Below are 18,574 nucleotides of genomic sequence, written 5' to 3'. Positions count from 1 at the left end.
CACTGGGGTGAAGAACCTGTCAACAAAACCTTACTTCAGTATTTGCAATGCATGGTACTGTGGTGAAGAACCTGTCAACAAAACGTTACTTTAGTGCTTGCGATGCATGGTACTGGGGTGAAGAACCTGCCGACAAATCTTTCTTTACTGTTTGCGATGCATGGTACTGGGGTGAAGAGCCTGTTGGCAAAACCTTACTTCAGTGTTTACAATGCATGGTACTGGGCTGAAGAACCCGTCAACAAAACCTTGCGTCAATGTTTGCGATGCATGGTACTGGGGGGTGGAACCTGTAGACAAAACCTTACTTCAGTGTTTACAATGCATGGTACTGGGCTGAAGAACCCGTCGACAAAACCTTGCTTCAGTATTTGCGATGCATGGCACTGGGGTGAAGAACCTGCAGACAAAACCTTACTTCAGTGTTTGCAATGCATGGTACTGGGGTGAACAACCTGATGACAAAAAGTTACCCGATTGTTTGCGATGCATGGTACTGGGGTGAAGAACCTGACGTCAAAAAGTTACCCAAGTGTCTGCAATGCATGGTACTAGGGTGAAGAACCTGATGACAGAAAGTTACCCGAGTGTTTGCAATGCATGGTAGTGGGGGTGAAGAACCTGCAAACAGAACCTTGCTTCAGTGTTTGTGATGCATGGTACTGAGGTGAAGAACCTGCCGACAAAACCTTGCTTCATTGTTTGCGATGCATGGTACTGGGGTGAAGATCCTTCCGACAAAACCTTTCTTTAGTGTTTGCGGTGCACGGTACTGGGATGAAGAAACTGCAAACAAAACCTGACTTCAGTGTTTACGATGCATGGTAATGAGGTGAAGAACCTGCAAACAAAAAGTTACCCAAGTGGTTGCGATGCATGGTACCGGGGTGAAGAAACTGCCGACAAACCCTTGCTTCAGTGCTTGCAATGCATGGTACTGGGGTCAAAAACCTGCAAACAAACCCTTGCTTCAGTGTTTGCGATGCATGATACTGGGGTGAAGATCCTGCTGACAAAACCTTGCTTCAGTTTTTTCGATGCATGGTACTTAGGTGAAGAACCTGCCAACAAAACCTATCTTTAGTGTTTGCGATGCATGGTACTGGGGTGAAGAACCTGTCAAGAAAACATTACTTCAGTGCTTGCAATGCATGGCACTGGGGTGAAGAATTTGCCAATAAAATTTACCCGAGTGTTTGCGATGCATGACACTGGGGTGAAGAACCTGCCAACAAAACGTTACTTTAGTGCTTGCGATGCATGGTACTGGGGTGAAGAACCTGCCGACAAATCTTTCTTTACTGATTGCGATACATGGTACTGGGGTGAAGAACTTGCAGACAAAACCTTGCTTCAGTGTTTGCGATGCATTGTACTGAGGTGAAGAACCTGCTGGCAAAACCTTACTTCAGTGTTTACAATGCATGGTACTGGGATGAAGAACCAGTCGACAAAACCTTACTTCAGTGTTTGTGATGCATGGTACTCGGGTGAAGAACCAGTCGACAAAACCTTACTTCACTGTTAGTGATGCATGGTACTGAGGTGATGAACCTGTCAACAAAAAGTTACCCGCAGTGTTTATGATGCATGGTACTGAGGTGATGAACCTATCAACAAAAAGTTACCCGAGTGTTTGCGATGCATGTTACTGAGGTGAAAAACCTGCGGACAAAACCTTGCTTCAGAGTTTGCGATGCATGGTACTGGGGTGAAGAACCTGTCAACAAAACCTTACTTCAGTATTTGCAATGCATGGTACTCTGGTGAAGAACCTGTCAACAAAACCTTGCTTCAGTGTTTGCGATGCATGGTACTTGGGTGAAGAAATTGCAGACAAACCTTTGCTTCAGTGCTTGCGATGCATGGTACTGAGGTAAAGAGACTGACGACAAAACCTTACTTCAGTGTTTGCGATGCATGGTACTGGGGAGAAAAACTTGCAAAAAAACCTTGCTTCAGTGCTTGCGAGGCATGGTACTCGGGTAAAGGACCTGTTGACAAAACCTTACATCAGTGTTTGCGATACATGGTACAGAGGTGAAGAACCTGCCAACAAAACCTTACTTCAGTGCTTGTGAGGCATGGTACTGGGTGAAGAACCTGTCAACAAAACCTTACTTCAGTGTTTGCGATGCACGGTACTGGGATGAAGAACCTGTCAACAAAACCTTACTTCCGTGTTTGTGATGCATGGTACTGGGATGAAGATCCTGTTAACAAAACCTTATGTTTGCTCCAGCGCCCAGACGGCGCTGGAGCAAATTAAAGGCGGAAGATCTCCACCGCCTTCTTACTGACGACCCGCTGGGTGCAGTGGAGAACGTGGAGTCTGGTTATGACCATTTCTGCGGATGGGTAACCAGGGCCCTCGACTCCCTTATCCCGATGGTTTCCAGTAAGTGTGGCTCCCGCGCCCCCAGTCCCTGGTATGATGGCAATCTGAGGGCTCTGAAAAGTGTCTGCAGACGTACAGAGAGAGACTGGAGGAAGAGGTATGACAGCAGCAAAAAAACCCTGTATATGGCTGCGGTCAAGTCTTATCACCGCGCGGTTTGTAGAACCCGGGCTGAATACTACGCTCTGGAGTTTCGCAATAGTGGGAATCCTGTTAAAACCATCTTTAAGGCCCTTAAAGACCTTGTGGCAAGGAAGCCGGCCGGTAACTCCATCAGCTCCAATACTCATTGTGAAGCGCTGGCGGCTTTCTTCCTGGAGAAGGTCCAGACCATATATAGGGCCTTCCCCTCCTCCACTGCACAAACCAGTATGGGGCCTCCCATCCGGTTGGATCAGGTGGTGCTAGACTCTCTCCCCTCTCTCTCTTTGGAGTCTTACACGGCCTTGGCTCTTCGAGTTAAGTCGGGGTCGCCGGACGACCCGCTCAAGCCACCTATGTTCAGAGACCAGGTTTTTGCTCGCCCGGTTTGCGACTTAATCAACACGTCGCTATCATCAGGCCAAGTGCCTTTGAAATGGAAGCATGCGGTAGTAATGCCCATTTTGAAAAAACCATCTCTCGACCCTACAAAATCGGAGAACTACCGCCCGATTTCACTTCTCCCGTGGCCAGCCAAACTCGCGGAGGCGCATGTCAACACCGCCCTCTCTGGTCATCTGTTGCGTGCCAACATTCTGGACGACACCCAGAATGGTTTTCGGGCTGGCCACAGTACGGAGACAGCACTGTTATCTATGGTCGAGCACCTTCGGGTAGTTCTGGATGCAGGTCAAACGGCGGCGCTTGTTTTGTTAGACCTAAGCGCCGCCTTTGACACGGTCTCCCATGACATTCTCCTGCAACGTCTTGAGGAGATAGGGGTGATCGGCACTGCACACCAGTGGTTCCGTTCGTTTCTCAGGGATCGTTCCTTCTGTGTGGCGTCCCCGCCCTACCAGTCCAAATGTCATCGTCTGTCTCTTGGGGTCCCACAGGGTTCCTCACTGAGCCCCACGTTGTTTAACATCTACGTGAGGCCGCTGGCTGAGGTTGTGAAGCTCTGTGGTATGACCATGGTGTCGTACGCAGATGACACCCAGCTAGCGGTCACGATCAGCGGGGACTCGGGGGTGGATGCCCCAAGATTCAGAGAAGGACTCAGGGCGGTGGCTGGTTGGATGACGTCCAACTGTCTCCAACTAAACGCCAAAAAAACGGAGGTGATGATCTTTGGGAAGCGGACGGACCTATGGGGAGATACTTGGTGGCCCTCTGAGTTGGGGCCGACCCCCACTCCGGTTGCGGAGATCAAAAACCTTGGTGTTTGGCTGGACCCTTCCCTCAACTTCGTTGGCCACACCAAAAGGACGGCGGCTTGCTGCTTCGGCATCCTGCGCAATCTGCGCCCTGCCCTTAAATACTTCGATGCCGCAACTCGTCAATTGGTGGTGCAAGCAACGGTTTTGGCACGGCTGGACTATGCCAGCTCCCTTTTTATAGGATTAAACCAGGCTGAGTTAACCCGACTTCAAAGAGTGCAGAACGCTGCGGCCAGAGCGATCATAGGTCTTCCTAGGTTTTGCTCGGCCGGTCAATCTTTGCGAGCCTTGCATTGGTTACCCGTTAGGCAGCGGATCCACTTTAAAGTTTTGTGCCTTTCCTTCAAAATTCTGAAGGGCCTATCACTTCCCTTACTGCAACAACTCTTGCGCCCTTACATCCCGGGCCGCACTCTGCGCTCGCTAGACCAAGAATTAGCGGTAGCCCCTCGGTTCAAACTCAGTCGGGTGGGGGGTCGCTCTTTTAAGGTGCGGGCAGCCGCACTCTGGAACGCTCTCCCTTTGAAACTCCGGACCTTTGGTGACCTGCTCTCCTTCCGCAAGGCCGCTAAAACTCATTTATTTTCTGAGCTTTGTTAAATCCTGCACTCCCCAATTTCTTAATAATTATTTCTGTTCCCCAGTTGTGTTGTGTTCGCCACCTTGTCGGTGCGCCGGGACGCTCCTTCGCTGGAGCAGCCGTGCGCAATACAAATAGCACTAACATAACATAACATAACATGTCAGTGTTTGCAATGCATGGTATTGAGATGAAATGCCTGCCGACAAAACCTACCAGTGCTCTTGACAGTAGGGTCTTGCAAGTAGTGGCAGGCTTCTGAATCTAGTTTCTTGCTAGTAGTGGAAGGGCCATCCTTCTGAATCTAGGGTCCTGCTAGTAGTGCCAGGCTTCTAACAGTAGGGTCTTGGAAGTAGTGGCAGGTCCTGACTGCAGGGTCTTGCGATTAGTGGCAGTCCTGACTGTAGGGTCTTGCAAGTAGTGGCAGGCTCCTGACAGTAGGGTCTTGCTAGTATTGGCAGGGTCCTGCTTCTGAATCTAGGGTCTTGCTAGTAGTGGTAGGTTCCTGACAGTAGGGTCTTGCGAGTAGTGGCAGGCTCCTGACAGTAGGGTCTTGCGAGTAGTGGCAGGCTCCTGACAGTAGGGTCTTGCTAGTAGTGGCAGGGTCCTCCTTCTGAATCTAGGATCTTGCGAGTAGTGGCAGGCTCCTGACAGTAGGGTCTTGCTAGTAGTGGCAGGGTCCTCCTTCTGAATCTAGGGTCTTGCGAGTAGTGGCAGGTTCCTGACAGTAGGGTCTTGCTAGTTGTGGCAGGGTCCTCCTTCTGAATCTAGGGTCTTGCTAGTAGTGGCAGGCTCCTGACTGTAGGGTCTTGCAAGTAGTGGCAGGCTCCTGACTGTAGGGTCTTGCAAGTAGTGGCAGGGTCCTGCTTCTGAATCTAGGGTCTTGCTAGTAGTGGTAGGCTCCTGACAGTAGGGTCTTGTGAGTAGTGGCAGGCTCCTGACAGTAGGGTCTTGCGAGTAACTCCTGACAGTAGGGTCTTGCTAGTAGTGGCAGGGTCCTCCTTCTGAATCTAGGGTCTTGCGAGCAGTGGCAGGCTCCTGACAGTAGGGTCTTGCTAGTAGTGGCAGGCTCCTGACAGTAGGGTCTTGCTAGTAGTGGCAGGCTCCTGACTTTAGGGTCTTGCGAGTAGTGGCAGGCTCCTGACCGTAGGGTCTTGCTAGTAGTGGCAGGCTCCTGACAGTAGGGTCTTGCTAGTAGTGGCAGGCTTCTGAATCTAGGGTCTTGCTAGTAGTGGCAGACTCCTGACTGTTGGGTCTTGCGAGTAGTGGCAGGCTCCTGACAGTAGCGTCTTGCTAGTAGTGGCAGGCTCCTGACAGTAGGGTTTTGCTAGTAGTGGCAGGCTCCTGACTTTAGGGTCTTGCGAGTAGTGGCAGTCTCCTGACTGTAGGGTCTTGCGAGTAGTGGCAGGCTCCTGACAGTAGGGTCTTGCTAGTAGTGGCAGGCTCCTGACAGTAGGGTCTTGCTAGTAGTGGCAGGCTTCTGAATCTAGAGTCTTGCTAGTAGTGGCAGGCTCCTGACTGTAGGGTCTTGCGAGTAGTGGCAGGCTCCTGACAGTAGGGTCCTGCGAGTAGTGGCAGGCTCCTAACAGTAGCGTCTTGCTAGTAGTGGCAGGGTCCTCCTTCTGAATCTAGGGTCTTGCGAGTAGTGGCAGGCTCCTGACAGTAGGGTCATGCTAGTAGTGGAAGGGTCCTCCTTCTGAATCTAGGGTCTTGCGGGTAGTGGCATGCTCCTGACAGTAGTCTTGCGAGTAGTGGCAGGGTCCTCCTCCTGAATCTAGAGTCTTGCGAGTAGTGGCAGGGTCCTCCTTCTGACTCTAGGGTCTTGCGAGTAGTGGTAGGCTCCTGACTGTAGGGTCTTGCTAGTGGTGGAAGGGTCCTGCTTCTGAATCTAGGGTCTTCGCTAGTAGTGGCAGGCTCCTGACAGTAGGGTCTTGCGAGTAGTGGCAGGCTCCTGACAGTAGGGTCTTGCGAGTAGTGGCATGCTCCTGACAGTAGGGTCTTGCAACTAGTGGGAGGCTCCTGACAGTAGGGTCTTGCAGTAGTGGCAGGCTTCTGACAGTAGGGTCTTGCTAATAGTGGCAGGCTCCTGACAGTAGGGTCTTGCGAGTAGTGGCAGGGTCCTGCTTCTGAATCTAGAGTCCTGCTAGTAGTGGTAGGCTCCTGACAGTAGGGTCTTGCGAGTAGTGGCAGGGTCCTGCTTCTGAATATAGGGTCTTACTAGTAGTGGCAGGCTCCTGCCTGTAGGGTCTTGCGAGTAGTGGCAGGGTCCTGCTTCTGAATCTACAGTCTTGCGAGTAGTGGCAGGCTCCTGACAGTAGAGTCTTGCTAGTAGTGGAAGGGTCTTGCTTCTGAATCTAGGGTCTTGCTAGTAGTGGCATGCTCCTGACAGTAGGGTCTTGCTAGTAGTGGCATGCTCCTGACTGTAGGGTCTTGCGAGTAGTGGCAGGCTTCTGACTGTAGGGTCCTGCGAGTAGTGGCAGGCTCCTGACAGTAGGGTCTTGCAAGTAGTGGCAGGCTTCTGAATCTAGGGTCTTGCTAGTAGTGGCAGACTCCTGACTGTAGGGTCTTGCGAGTAGTGGCAGGCTCCTGACAGAAGGGTCTTGCGAGTAGTGGCAGGCTCCTGACAGTAGGGTCTTGCTAGTAGTGGCAGGGTCCTCCTTCTGAATCTAGTGTCTTGCGAGTAGTGGCAGGCTCCTGACAGTAGGGTCTTGCTAGTAGTGGAAGGGTCCTCCTTCTGAATCTAGCGTCTTGCGAGTAGTGACATGCTCCTGACAGTAAAGTCTTGCGAGTAGTGGCAGGGTCCTCCTTCTGAATCTAGAGTCTTGCAAGTAGTGGCAGGGTCCTCCTTCTGAATCTAGGGTCTTGCGAGTAGTGGCAGGCTCCTGACTGTAGGGTCTTGCGAGTAGTGGCAGGCTCCTGACAGTAGGGTCTTGCTAGTAGTGGCAGGCTCCTGACAGTAGGGTCTTGCTAGTAGTGGCAGGCTCCTGACATTAGGGTCTTGCGAGTCGTGGCAGGCTCCTGACTGTAGGGTCTTGCGAGTAGTGGCAGGCTCCTGACCGTAGGGTCTTGCTAGTAGTGGCAGGCTCCTGACAGTAGGGTCTTGCTAGTAGTGGCAGGCTTCTGAATCTAGGGTCTTGCTAGTAGTGGCAGACTCCTGACTGTTGGGTCTTGCGAGTAGTGGCAGGCTCCTGACAGTAGCGTCTTGCTAGTAGTGGCAGGCTCCTAACAGTAGGGTCTTGCTAGTAGTGGCAGGCTCCTGACTTTAGGCTCTTGCGAGTAGTGGCAGGCTCCTGACTGTAGGGTCTTGCGAGTAGTGGCAGGCTCCTGACCGTAGGGTCTTGCTAGTAGTGGCAGGCTCCTGACAGTAGGGTCTTGCTAGTAGTGGCAGGCTTCTGAATCTAGGGTCTTGCTAGTAGTGGCAGACTCCTGACTGTTGGGTCTTGCGAGTAGTGGCAGGCTCCTGACAGTAGCGTCTTGCTAGTAGTGGCAGGCTCCTGACAGTAGGGTCTTGCTAGTAGTGGCAGGCTCCTGACTTTAGGGTCTTGCGAGTAGTGGCAGTCTCCTGACTGTAGGGTCTTGCGAGTAGTGGCAGGCTCCTGACAGTAGGGTCTTGCTAGTAGTGGCAGGCTTCTGAATCTAGGGTCTTGCTAGTAGTGGCAGGCTCCTGACTGTAGGGTCTTGCGAGTAGTGTCAGGGTCCTGCGAGTAGTGGCAGGCTCCTAACAGTAGCGTCTTGCTAGTAGTGGAAGGGTCCTCCTTCTGAATCTAGCGTCTTGCGAGTAGTGACATGCTCCTGACAGTAAAGTCTTGCGAGTAGTGGCAGGGTCCTCCTTCTGAATCTAGAGTCTTGCAAGTAGTGGCAGGGTCCTCCTTCTGAATCTAGGGTCTTGCGAGTAGTGGCAGGCTCCTGACTGTAGGGTCTTGCGAGTAGTGGCAGGCTCCTGACAGTAGGGTCTTGCTAGTAGTGGCAGGCTCCTGACAGTAGGGTCTTGCTAGTAGTGGCAGGCTCCTGACATTAGGGTCTTGCGAGTCGTGGCAGGCTCCTGACTGTAGGGTCTTGCGAGTAGTGGCAGGCTCCTGACCGTAGGGTCTTGCTAGTAGTGGCAGGCTCCTGACAGTAGGGTCTTGCTAGTAGTGGCAGGCTTCTGAATCTAGGGTCTTGCTAGTAGTGGCAGACTCCTGACTGTTGGGTCTTGCGAGTAGTGGCAGGCTCCTGACAGTAGCGTCTTGCTAGTAGTGGCAGGCTCCTAACAGTAGGGTCTTGCTAGTAGTGGCAGGCTCCTGACTTTAGGCTCTTGCGAGTAGTGGCAGGCTCCTGACTGTAGGGTCTTGCGAGTAGTGGCAGGCTCCTGACCGTAGGGTCTTGCTAGTAGTGGCAGGCTCCTGACAGTAGGGTCTTGCTAGTAGTGGCAGGCTTCTGAATCTAGGGTCTTGCTAGTAGTGGCAGACTCCTGACTGTTGGGTCTTGCGAGTAGTGGCAGGCTCCTGACAGTAGCGTCTTGCTAGTAGTGGCAGGCTCCTGACAGTAGGGTCTTGCTAGTAGTGGCAGGCTCCTGACTTTAGGGTCTTGCGAGTAGTGGCAGTCTCCTGACTGTAGGGTCTTGCGAGTAGTGGCAGGCTCCTGACAGTAGGGTCTTGCTAGTAGTGGCAGGCTTCTGAATCTAGGGTCTTGCTAGTAGTGGCAGGCTCCTGACTGTAGGGTCTTGCGAGTAGTGTCAGGGTCCTGCGAGTAGTGGCAGGCTCCTAACAGTAGCGTCTTGCTAGTAGTGGCAGGGTCCTCCTTCTGAATCTAGGGTCTTGCGAGCAGTGGCAGGCTCCTGACAGTGGGGTCTTGCTAGTAGTGGAAGGGTCCTCCTTCTGAATCTAGGGTCTTGCGAGTAGTGGCATGCTCCTGACAGTAGTCTTGCGAGTAGTGGCAGGGTCCTCCTCCTGAATCTAGAGTCTTGCGAGTAGTGGCAGGGTCCTCCTTCTGACTCTAGGGTCTTGCGAGTAGTGGTAGGCTCCTGACTGTAGGGTCTTGCTAGTGGTGGAAGGGTCCTGCTTCTGAATCTAGGGTCTTCGCTAGTAGTGGCAGGCTCCTGACAGTAGGGTCTTGCGAGTAGTGGCAGGCTCCTGACAGTAGGGTCTTGCGAGTAGTGGCATGCTCCTGACAGTAGGGTCTTGCAACTAGTGGGAGGCTCCTGACAGTAGGGTGTTGCAGTAGTGGCAGGCTTCTGACAGTAGGGTCTTGCTAGTAGTGGCAGGCTCCTGACAGTAGGGTCTTGCGAGTAGTGGCAGGGTCCTGCTTCTGAATCTAGAGTCCTGCTAGTAGTGGTAGGCTCCTGACAGTAGGGTCTTGCGAGTAGTGGCAGGGTCCTGCTTCTGAATATAGGGTCTTGCTAGTAGTGGCAGGCTCCTGCCTGTAGGGTCTTGCGAGTAGTGGCAGGCTCCTGACAGTAGAGTCTTGCTAGTAGTGGAAGGGTCTTGCTTCTGAATCTAGGGTCTTGCTAGTAGTGGCAGGCTCCTGACAGTAGGGTCTTGCTAGTAGTGGCATGCTCCTGACTGTAGGGTCTTGCGAGTAGTGGCAGGCTTCTGACTGTAGGGTCCTGCGAGTAGTGGCAGGCTCCTGACAGTAGGGTCTTGCAAGTAGTGGCAGGCCTCTGAATCTAGGGTCTTGCTAGTAGTGGCAGACTCCTGACTGTAGGGTCTTGCGAGTAGTGGCAGGCACCTGACAGAAGGGTCTTGCGAGTAGTGGCAGGCTCCTGACAGTAGGGTCTTGCTAGTAGTGGCAGGGTCCTCCTTCTGAATCTAGGGTCTTGCGAGTAGTGGCAGGCTCCTGACAGTAGGGTCTTGCTAGTAGTGGAAGGGTCCTCCTTCTGAATCTAGCGTCTTGCGAGTAGTGACATGCTCCTGACAGTAAAGTCTTGCGAGTAGTGGCAGGGTCCTCCTTCTGAATCTAGAGTCTTGCAAGTAGTGGCAGGGTCCTCCTTCTGAATCTAGGGTCTTGCGAGTAGTGGCAGGCTCCTGACTGTAGGGTCTTGCGAGTAGTGGCAGGCTCCTGACAGTAGGGTCTTGCTAGTAGTGGAAGGGTCCTGCTTCTGAATCTAGGGTCTTCGCTAGTAGTGGCAGGCTTCTGACAGTAGGGTCTTGCGAGTAGTGGCAGGGTCCTCCTTCTGACTCTAGGGTCTTGCGAGTAGTGGTAGGCTCCTGACTGTAGGGTCTTGCAAGTAGTGGCAGGTTCCTGACAGTAGGGTCTTCCTAGTAGTGGCAGGCTCCTGACAGTAGGGTCTTGCGAGTAGTGACAGGGTCCTGCTTCTGAATCTAGAGTCCTGCTAGTAGTGGTAGGCTCCTGACAGTAGGGTCTTGCGAGTAGTGGCAGGGTCCTGCTTCTGAATCTAGGGTCTTGCTAGTAGTGGCAGGCTCCTGACTGTAGGGTCTTGCGAGTAGTGGCAGGGTCCTGCTTCTGAATCTAGGGTCTTGCGAGTAGTGGCAGGCTCCTGACAGTAGGGTCTTGCTAGTAGTGGAAGGGTCCTGCTTCTGAATCTAGGGTCTTGCTAGCAGTGGCAGGCTCCTGACAGTAGGGTCTTGCGAGTAGTGGCATGCTCCTGACAGTAGGGTCTTGCTAGTAGTGGCAGGCCTTTGAATCTAGGGTCTTGCTAGTAGTGGCAGGCTCCTGACAGTAGGGTCTTGCTAGTAGTGGCAGGGTCCTGCTTCTGACTCTAGGGTCTTGCTCGTAGTGGCAGGCTGCTGACAGTAGGGTCTTGCGAGTAGTGGCAGGCTCCTGACAATAGGGTCATGCTAGTAGTGGCAGGCTCCTGACAGTAGTGTCTTGCTAGTAGTGGCAGGGTCCTGCTTCTGACTCTAGGGTCTTGCTAGTAGTGGCAGGCTCCTGACAGTAGGGTCTTGCTAGTAGTGGTAGGCTTCTGACAGTAGGGTCTTGCTAGTAGTGGCAGGCTTCTGAATAGAGGGTCTTGCTAGTAGTGTCAGGCTCCTGACAGTAGGGTCTTGCTAGTAGTGTCAGGGTCCTGCTTCTGACTCTAGGGTCTTGCTAGTAGTGGCAGGCTCCTGACAGTAGAGTCTTGTGAGTAGTGGCAGGCTCCTGACAGTAGGGTCTTGCTAGTAGTGGAAGGGTCCTGCTTCTGAATCTAAGGTCTTGCTAGTAGTGGCTGGGTCCTGACAGTAGGGTCTTGCTAGTAGTTCAAGGGTCCTGCTTCTGAATCTAGGGTCTTGCTAGTAGTGGCATGCTCCTGACAGTAGGGTCTTGCTAGTAGTGGCATGCTCCTAACAGTAGGGTCTTGCTAGTAATGGTAGGCTTCTGACAGTAGGGTCTTGCTAGTAGTGGCAGGCTTCTGAATCTAGGGTCTTGCTAGTAGTGGCAGGCTCCTGACAGTAGGGTCTTGCTAGTAGTGGTAGGGTCCTGCTTCTGACTCTAGGGTCTTGCTAGTAGTGGCAGGCTGCTGACAGTAGGGTATTGTGAGTAGTGGCAGGCTCCTGACAGTAGGGTCTTGCTAGTAGTGGCATGCTCCTGACAGTAGGGTCTTGCTAGTAGTGGCAGGCTTCTGAATAGAGGATCTTGCTAGTAGTGTCAGGCTCCTGACAGTAGGGGCTTGCTAGTAGTGGCAGGCTCCTGACAGTAGGGTCTTGCGAGTAGTGGCATGCTCCTGACTGTAGGGTCTTGCTAGTAGTGGCATGCTCCTAACAGTAGGGTCTTGCTAGTAGTGGTAGGCTTCTGACAGTAGGGTCTTGCTAGTAGTGGCAGGGTTCTGAATCTAGGGTCTTGCTAGTAGTGGCAGGCTCCTGACAGTAGTGTCTTGCTAGTAGTGGCATGCTCCTGACAGTAGGGTCTTGCTAGTAGTGGCAGGCTTCTGAATAGAGGGTCTTGCTAGTAGTGTCAGGCTCCTGACAGTAGGGGCTTGCTAGTAGTGGCAGGGTCCTGCTTCTGACTCTAGGGTCTTGCTAGTAGTGGCAGGCTCCTGACAGTAGGGTCTTAAGAGTAGTGGCAGGCTCCTGACAGTTGGGTCTTGCTAGTAGTGGAAGGGTCCTGCTTCTGAATCTAGGGTCTTGCGAGTAGTGGCAGGCTCCTGACAGTAGGGTCTTGTGAGTAGAGGCAGGCTCCTGACAGTAGGGTCTTGCTAGTAGTGGCAGGGTCCTGCTTCTGAATCTAGGGTCTTGCTAGTAGTGGCAGGCTCCTGACAGTAGGTTCTTGCGAATAGTGGCAGGCTCCTGACAGTAGGGTCTTGCTAGTAGTGGCAGGGTCCTGCTTCTGAATCTAGGGTCTTGGAAGTAGTGGCAGGCTCCTGACAGTAGGGTCTTGTGAGTAGTGGCTGGCTCCTGATAGTAGGGTCTTGCGAGTAGTGGCTGGCTTCTGACAGTAGGGTCTTGCTAGTAGTGGCTGGCTTCTGACAGTAGGGTCTTGCTAGTAGTGGCAGGGTCCTGCTTCTGACTGTAGGGTCTTGCGAGTAGTGGCAGGCTCTTGACAGTAGGGTCTTGCTAGTAGTGGCAGGCTCCTGACAGCAGAGTCTTGCAAGTAGTGGCAGTCTCCTGGCAGTAGGGTCTTTCTAGTAGTGGAAGGGTCCTGCTTCTGAATCTAGGGTCTTGCGAGTTGTGGCATGCTCCTGACAGTAGTCTTGCGAGTAGTGGCTGGGTCCTCCTCCTGAATCTAGAGTCTTGCGAGTAGTGGCAGGGTCCTCCTTCTGACTGTAGGGTCTTGCGAGTAGTGGTAGGCTCCTGACTGTTGGGTCTTGCGAGTAGTGGCAGGCTCCTGACAGTAGGGTCTTGCTAGTGGTGGAAGGGTCCTGCTTCTGAATCTAGGGTCTTCGCTAGTAGTGGCAGGCTCCTGACAGTAGGGTCTTGCGATTAGTGGCAGGCTCCTGACAGTAGGGTCTTGCGAGTAGTGGCATGCTCCTGACAGTAGGGTCTTGCAACTAGTGGGAGGCTCCTGACAGTAGGGTCTTGCTAGTAGTCGCAGGCTCCTGACAGTAGGGTCTTGCTAGTAGTGGCAGGCTCCTGACAGTAGGGTCTTGCGAGTAGTGGCAGGGTCCTGCTTCTGAATCTAGAATCCTGCTAGTAGTGGTAGGCTCCTGACAGTAGGGTCTTGCGAGTAGTGGCAGGGTCCTGCTTCTGAATATAGGGTCTTGCTAGTAGTGGCAGGCTCCTGCCTGTAGGGTCTTGCGAGTAGTGGCAGGGTCCTGCCTCTGAATCTACGGTCTTGCGAGTAGTGGCAGGCTCCTGACAGTAGAGTCTTGCTAGTAGTGGCATGCTCCTGACTGTAGGGTCTTGCAAGTAGTGGCAGGCTTCTGACTGTAGGGTCTTGCGAGTAGTGGCAGGCTCCTGACAGTAGGGTCTTGCAAGTAGTGGCAAGCTTCTGAGTCTAGGGTCTTGCTAGTAGTGGCAGACTCCTGACTGTAGGGTCTTGCGAGTAGTGGCAGGCTCCTGACAAAAGGGTCTTGCGAGTAGTGGCAGGCTCCTGACAGTAGGGTCTTGCTAGTAGTGGCAGGGTCCTGACAGTAGGGTCTTGCTAGTAGTGGAAGGGTCCTCCTTCTGAATCTAGGGTCTTGCGAGTAGTGGCAAGCTCCTGACAGTAAAGTCTTGCGAGTAGTGGCAGGGTCCTCCTTCTGAATCTAGGGTCTTGCGAGTAGTGGCAGGCTCCTGACTGTAGGGTCTTGCGAGTAGTGGCAGGCTCCTGACTGTAGGGTCTTGCGAGTAGTGGCAGGCTCCTGACAAAAGGGTCTTGCGAGTAGTGGCAGGCTCCTGACAGTAGGGTCTTGCTAGTAGTGGCAGGGTCCTGACAGTAGGGTCTTGCTAGTAGTGGAAGGGTCCTCCTTCTGAATCTAGGGTCTTGCGAGTAGTGGCAAGCTCCTGACAGTAAAGTCTTGCGAGTAGTGGCAGGGTCCTCCTTCTGAATCTAGAGTCTTGCAAGTAGTGGCAGGGTCCTCCTTCTGAATCTAGGGTCTTGCGAGTAGTGGCAGGCTCCTGACTGTAGGGTCTTGCGAGTAGTGGCAGGCTCCTGACAGTAGGGTCTGGCTAGTAGTGGAAGGGTCCTGCTTCTGAATCTAGGGTCTTCGCTAGTAGTGGCAGGCTCCTGACAGTAGGGTCTTGCGAGTAGTGACAGGGTCCTCCTTCTGTCTAGGGTCTTGCGAGTAGTGGTAGGCTCCTGACTGTAGGGTCTTGCAAGTAGTGGCAGGTTCCTGACAGTAGGGTCTTGCTAGTAGTGGCAGGCTCCTGACAGTAGGGTCTTCCTAGTAGTGGCAGGCTCCTGACAGTAGGGTCTTGCGAGTAGTGACAGGGTCCTGCTTCTGAATCTAGAGTGCTGCTAGTGGTGGTAGGCTCCTGACAGTAGGGTCTTGCGAGTAGTGGCAGGGTCCTGCTTCTGAATCTAGGGTCTTGCTAGTGGTGGCAGGCTCCTGACTGTAGGGTCTTGCGAGTAGTGGCAGGGTCTTGCTTCTGAATCTAGAGTCTTGCGAGTAGTGGCAGGTTCCTGACAGTAGGGTCTTGCTAGTAGTGGAAGGGTCCTGCTTCTGAATCTAGGGTCTTGCTAGTAGTGGCAGGCTCCTGACAGTAGGGTCTTGCGAGTAGTAGCATGCTCCTGACAGTAGGGTCTTGCTAGTAGTGGCAGGCTTTTGAATCTAGGGTCTTGCTAGTAGTGGCAGGCTCCTGACAGTAGGGTCTTGCTAGTAGTGGCAGGGTCCTGCTTTTGACTCTAGGGTCTTGCTCGTAGTGGCAGGCTGCTGACAGTAGGGTCTTGCGAGTAGTGGCAGGCTCCTGACAGTAGGGTCTTGCTAGTAGTGGCAGGCTCCTGACAGTAGTGTCTTGCTAGTAGTGGCAGGGTCCTGCTTCTGACTCTAGGGTCTTGCTAGTAGTGGCAGGCTCCTGACAGTAGGGTCTTGCTAATAGTGGCAGGCTCCTGACAGTAGGGTCTTGCTAGTAGTGGCAGGGTCCTGCTTTTGACTCTAGGGTCTTGCTCGTAGTGGCAGGCTGCTGACAGTAGGGTCTTGCGAGTAGTGGCAGGCTCCTGACAGTAGCGTCTTGCTAGTAGTGGCAGGCTCCTGACAGTAGGGTCTTGCTAGTAGTGGCAGGCTCCTGACTTTAGGGTCTTGCGAGTAGTGGCAGTCTCCTGACTGTAGGGTCTTGCGAGTAGTGGCAGGCTCCTGACAGTAGGGTCTTGCTAGTAGTGGCAGGCTTCTGAATCTAGGGTCTTGCTAGTAGTGGCAGGCTCCTGACTGTAGGGTCTTGCGAGTAGTGTCAGGGTCCTGCGAGTAGTGGCAGGCTCCTAACAGTAGCGTCTTGCTAGTAGTGGCAGGGTCCTCCTTCTGAATCTAGGGTCTTGCGAGCAGTGGCAGGCTCCTGACAGTGGGGTCTTGCTAGTAGTGGAAGGGTCCTCCTTCTGAATCTAGGGTCTTGCGAGTAGTGGCATGCTCCTGACAGTAGTCTTGCGAGTAGTGGCAGGGTCCTCCTCCTGAATCTAGAGTCTTGCGAGTAGTGGCAGGGTCCTCCTTCTGACTCTAGGGTCTTGCGAGTAGTGGTAGGCTCCTGACTGTAGGGTCTTGCTAGTGGTGGAAGGGTCCTGCTTCTGAATCTAGGGTCTTCGCTAGTAGTGGCAGGCTCCTGACAGTAGGGTCTTGCGAGTAGTGGCAGGCTCCTGACAGTAGGGTCTTGCGAGTAGTGGCATGCTCCTGACAGTAGGGTCTTGCAACTAGTGGGAGGCTCCTGACAGTAGGGTGTTGCAGTAGTGGCAGGCTTCTGACAGTAGGGTCTTGCTAGTAGTGGCAGGCTCCTGACAGTAGGGTCTTGCGAGTAGTGGCAGGGTCCTGCTTCTGAATCTAGAGTCCTGCTAGTAGTGGTAGGCTCCTGACAGTAGGGTCTTGCGAGTAGTGGCAGGGTCCTGCTTCTAAATATAGGGTCTTGCTAGTAGTGGCAGGCTCCTGCCTGTAGGGTCTTGCGAGTAGTGGCAGGCTCCTGACAGTAGAGTCTTGCTAGTAGTGGAAGGGTCTTGCTTCTGAATCTAGGGTCTTGCTAGTAGTGGCAGGCTCCTGACAGTAGGGTCTTGCTAGTAGTGGCATGCTCCTGACTGTAGGGTCTTGCGAGTAGTGGCAGGCTTCTGACTGTAGGGTCCTGCGAGTAGTGGCAGGCTCCTGACAGTAGGGTCTTGCAAGTAGTGGCAGGCCTCTGAATCTAGGGTCTTGCTAGTAGTGGCAGACTCCTGACTGTAGGGTCTTGCGAGTAGTGGCAGGCACCTGACAGAAGGGTCTTGCGAGTAGTGGCAGGCTCCTGACAGTAGGGTCTTGCTAGTAGTGGCAGGGTCCTCCTTCTGAATCTAGGGTCTTGCGAGTAGTGGCAGGCTCCTGACAGTAGGGTCTTGCTAGTAGTGGAAGGGTCCTCCTTCTGAATCTAGCGTCTTGCGAGTAGTGACATGCTCCTGACAGTAAAGTCTTGCGAGTAGTGGCAGGGTCCTCCTTCTGAATCTAGAGTCTTGCAAGTAGTGGCAGGGTCCTCCTTCTGAATCTAGGGTCTTGCGAGTAGTAGCAGGCTCCTGACTGTAGGGTCTTGCGAGTAGTGGCAGGCTCCTGACAGTAGGGTCTTGCTAGTAGGGGAAGGGTCCTGCTTCTGAATCTAGGGTCTTCGCTAGTAGTGGCAGGCTTCTGATAGTAGGGTCTTGCGAGTAGTGGCAGGGTCCTCCTTCTGACTCTAGGGTCTTGCGAGTAGTGGTAGGCTCCTGACTGTAGGGTCTTGCAAGTAGTGGCAGGTTCCTGACAGTAGGGTCTTGCTTGTAGTGGCAGGCTCCTGACAGTAGGGTCTTCCTAGTAGTGGCAGGCTCCTGACAGTAGGGTCTTGCGAGTAGTGACAGGGTCCTGCTTCTGAATCTAGAGTCCTGCTAGTAGTGGTAGGCTCCTGACAGTAGGGTCTTGCGAGTAGTGGCAGGGTCCTGCTTCTGAATCTAGGGTCTTGCTAGTAGTGGCAGGCTCCTGACTGAAGGGTCTTGCGAGTAGTGGCAGGGTCCTGCTTCTGAATCTAGGGTCTTGCGAGTAGTGGCAGGCTCCTGACAGTAGGGTCTTGCTAGTAGTGGAAGGGTCCTGCTTCTGAATCTAGGGTCTTGCTAGCAGTGGCAGGCTCCTGACAGTAGGGTCTTGCGAGTAGTGGCATGCTCCTGACAGTAGGGTCTTGCTAGTAGTGGCAGGCCTTTGAATCTAGGGTCTTGCTAGTAGTGGCAGGCTCCTGACAGTAGGGTCTTGCTAGTAGTGGCAGGGTCCTGCTTCTGACTCTAGGGTCTTGCTCGTAGTGGCAGGCTGCTGACAGTAGGGTCTTGCGAGTAGTGGCAGGCTCCTGACAATAGGGTCATGCTAGTAGTGGCAGGCTCCTGACAGTAGTGTCTTGCTAGTAGTGGCAGGGTCCTGCTTCTGACTCTAGGGTCTTGCTAGTAGTGGCAGGCTCCTGACAGTAGGGTCTTGCTAGTAGTGGTAGGCTTCTGACAGTAGGGTCTTGCTAGTAGTGGCAGGCTTCTGAATAGAGGGTCTTGCTAGTAGTGTCAGGCTCCTGACAGTAGGGTCTTGCTAGTAGTGTCAGGGTCCTGCTTCTGACTCTAGGGTCTTGCTAGTAGTGGCAGGCTCCTGACAGTAGAGTCTTGTGAGTAGTGGCAGGCTCCTGACAGTAGGGTCTTGCTAGTAGTGGAAGGGTCCTGCTTCTGAATCTAAGGTCTTGCTAGTAGTGGCTGGGTCCTGACAGTAGGGTCTTGCTAGTAGTTCAAGGGTCCTGCTTCTGAATCTAGGGTCTTGCTAGTAGTGGCATGCTCCTGACAGTAGGGTCTTGCTAGTAGTGGCATGCTCCTAACAGTAGGGTCTTGCTAGTAATGGTAGGCTTCTGACAGTAGGGTCTTGCTAGTAGTGGCAGGCTTCTGAATCTAGGGTCTTGCTAGTAGTGGCAGGCTCCTGACAGTAGGGTCTTGCTAGTAGTGGTAGGGTCCTGCTTCTGACTCTAGGGTCTTGCTAGTAGTGGCAGGCTGCTGACAGTAGGGTCTTGTGAGTAGTGGCAGGCTCCTGACAGTAGGGTCTTGCTAGTAGTGGCATGCTCCTGACAGTAGGGTCTTGCTAGTAGTGGCAGGCTTCTGAATAGAGGATCTTGCTAGTAGTGTCAGGCTCCTGACAGTAGGGGCTTGCTAGTAGTGGCAGGCTCCTGACAGTAGGGTCTTGCGAGTAGTGGCATGCTCCTGACTGTAGGGTCTTGCTAGTAGTGGCATGCTCCTAACAGTAGGGTCTTGCTAGTA

Source organism: Triturus cristatus, chromosome 9, assembly GCF_964204655.1.
Source record: "Triturus cristatus chromosome 9, aTriCri1.1, whole genome shotgun sequence".
In the NCBI taxonomy this organism is placed as follows: Eukaryota; Metazoa; Chordata; class Amphibia; order Caudata; family Salamandridae; genus Triturus; species Triturus cristatus.
The sequence above is the reverse complement of the archived record's forward strand: the minus strand, read 5'-3'. Positions refer to the sequence as shown.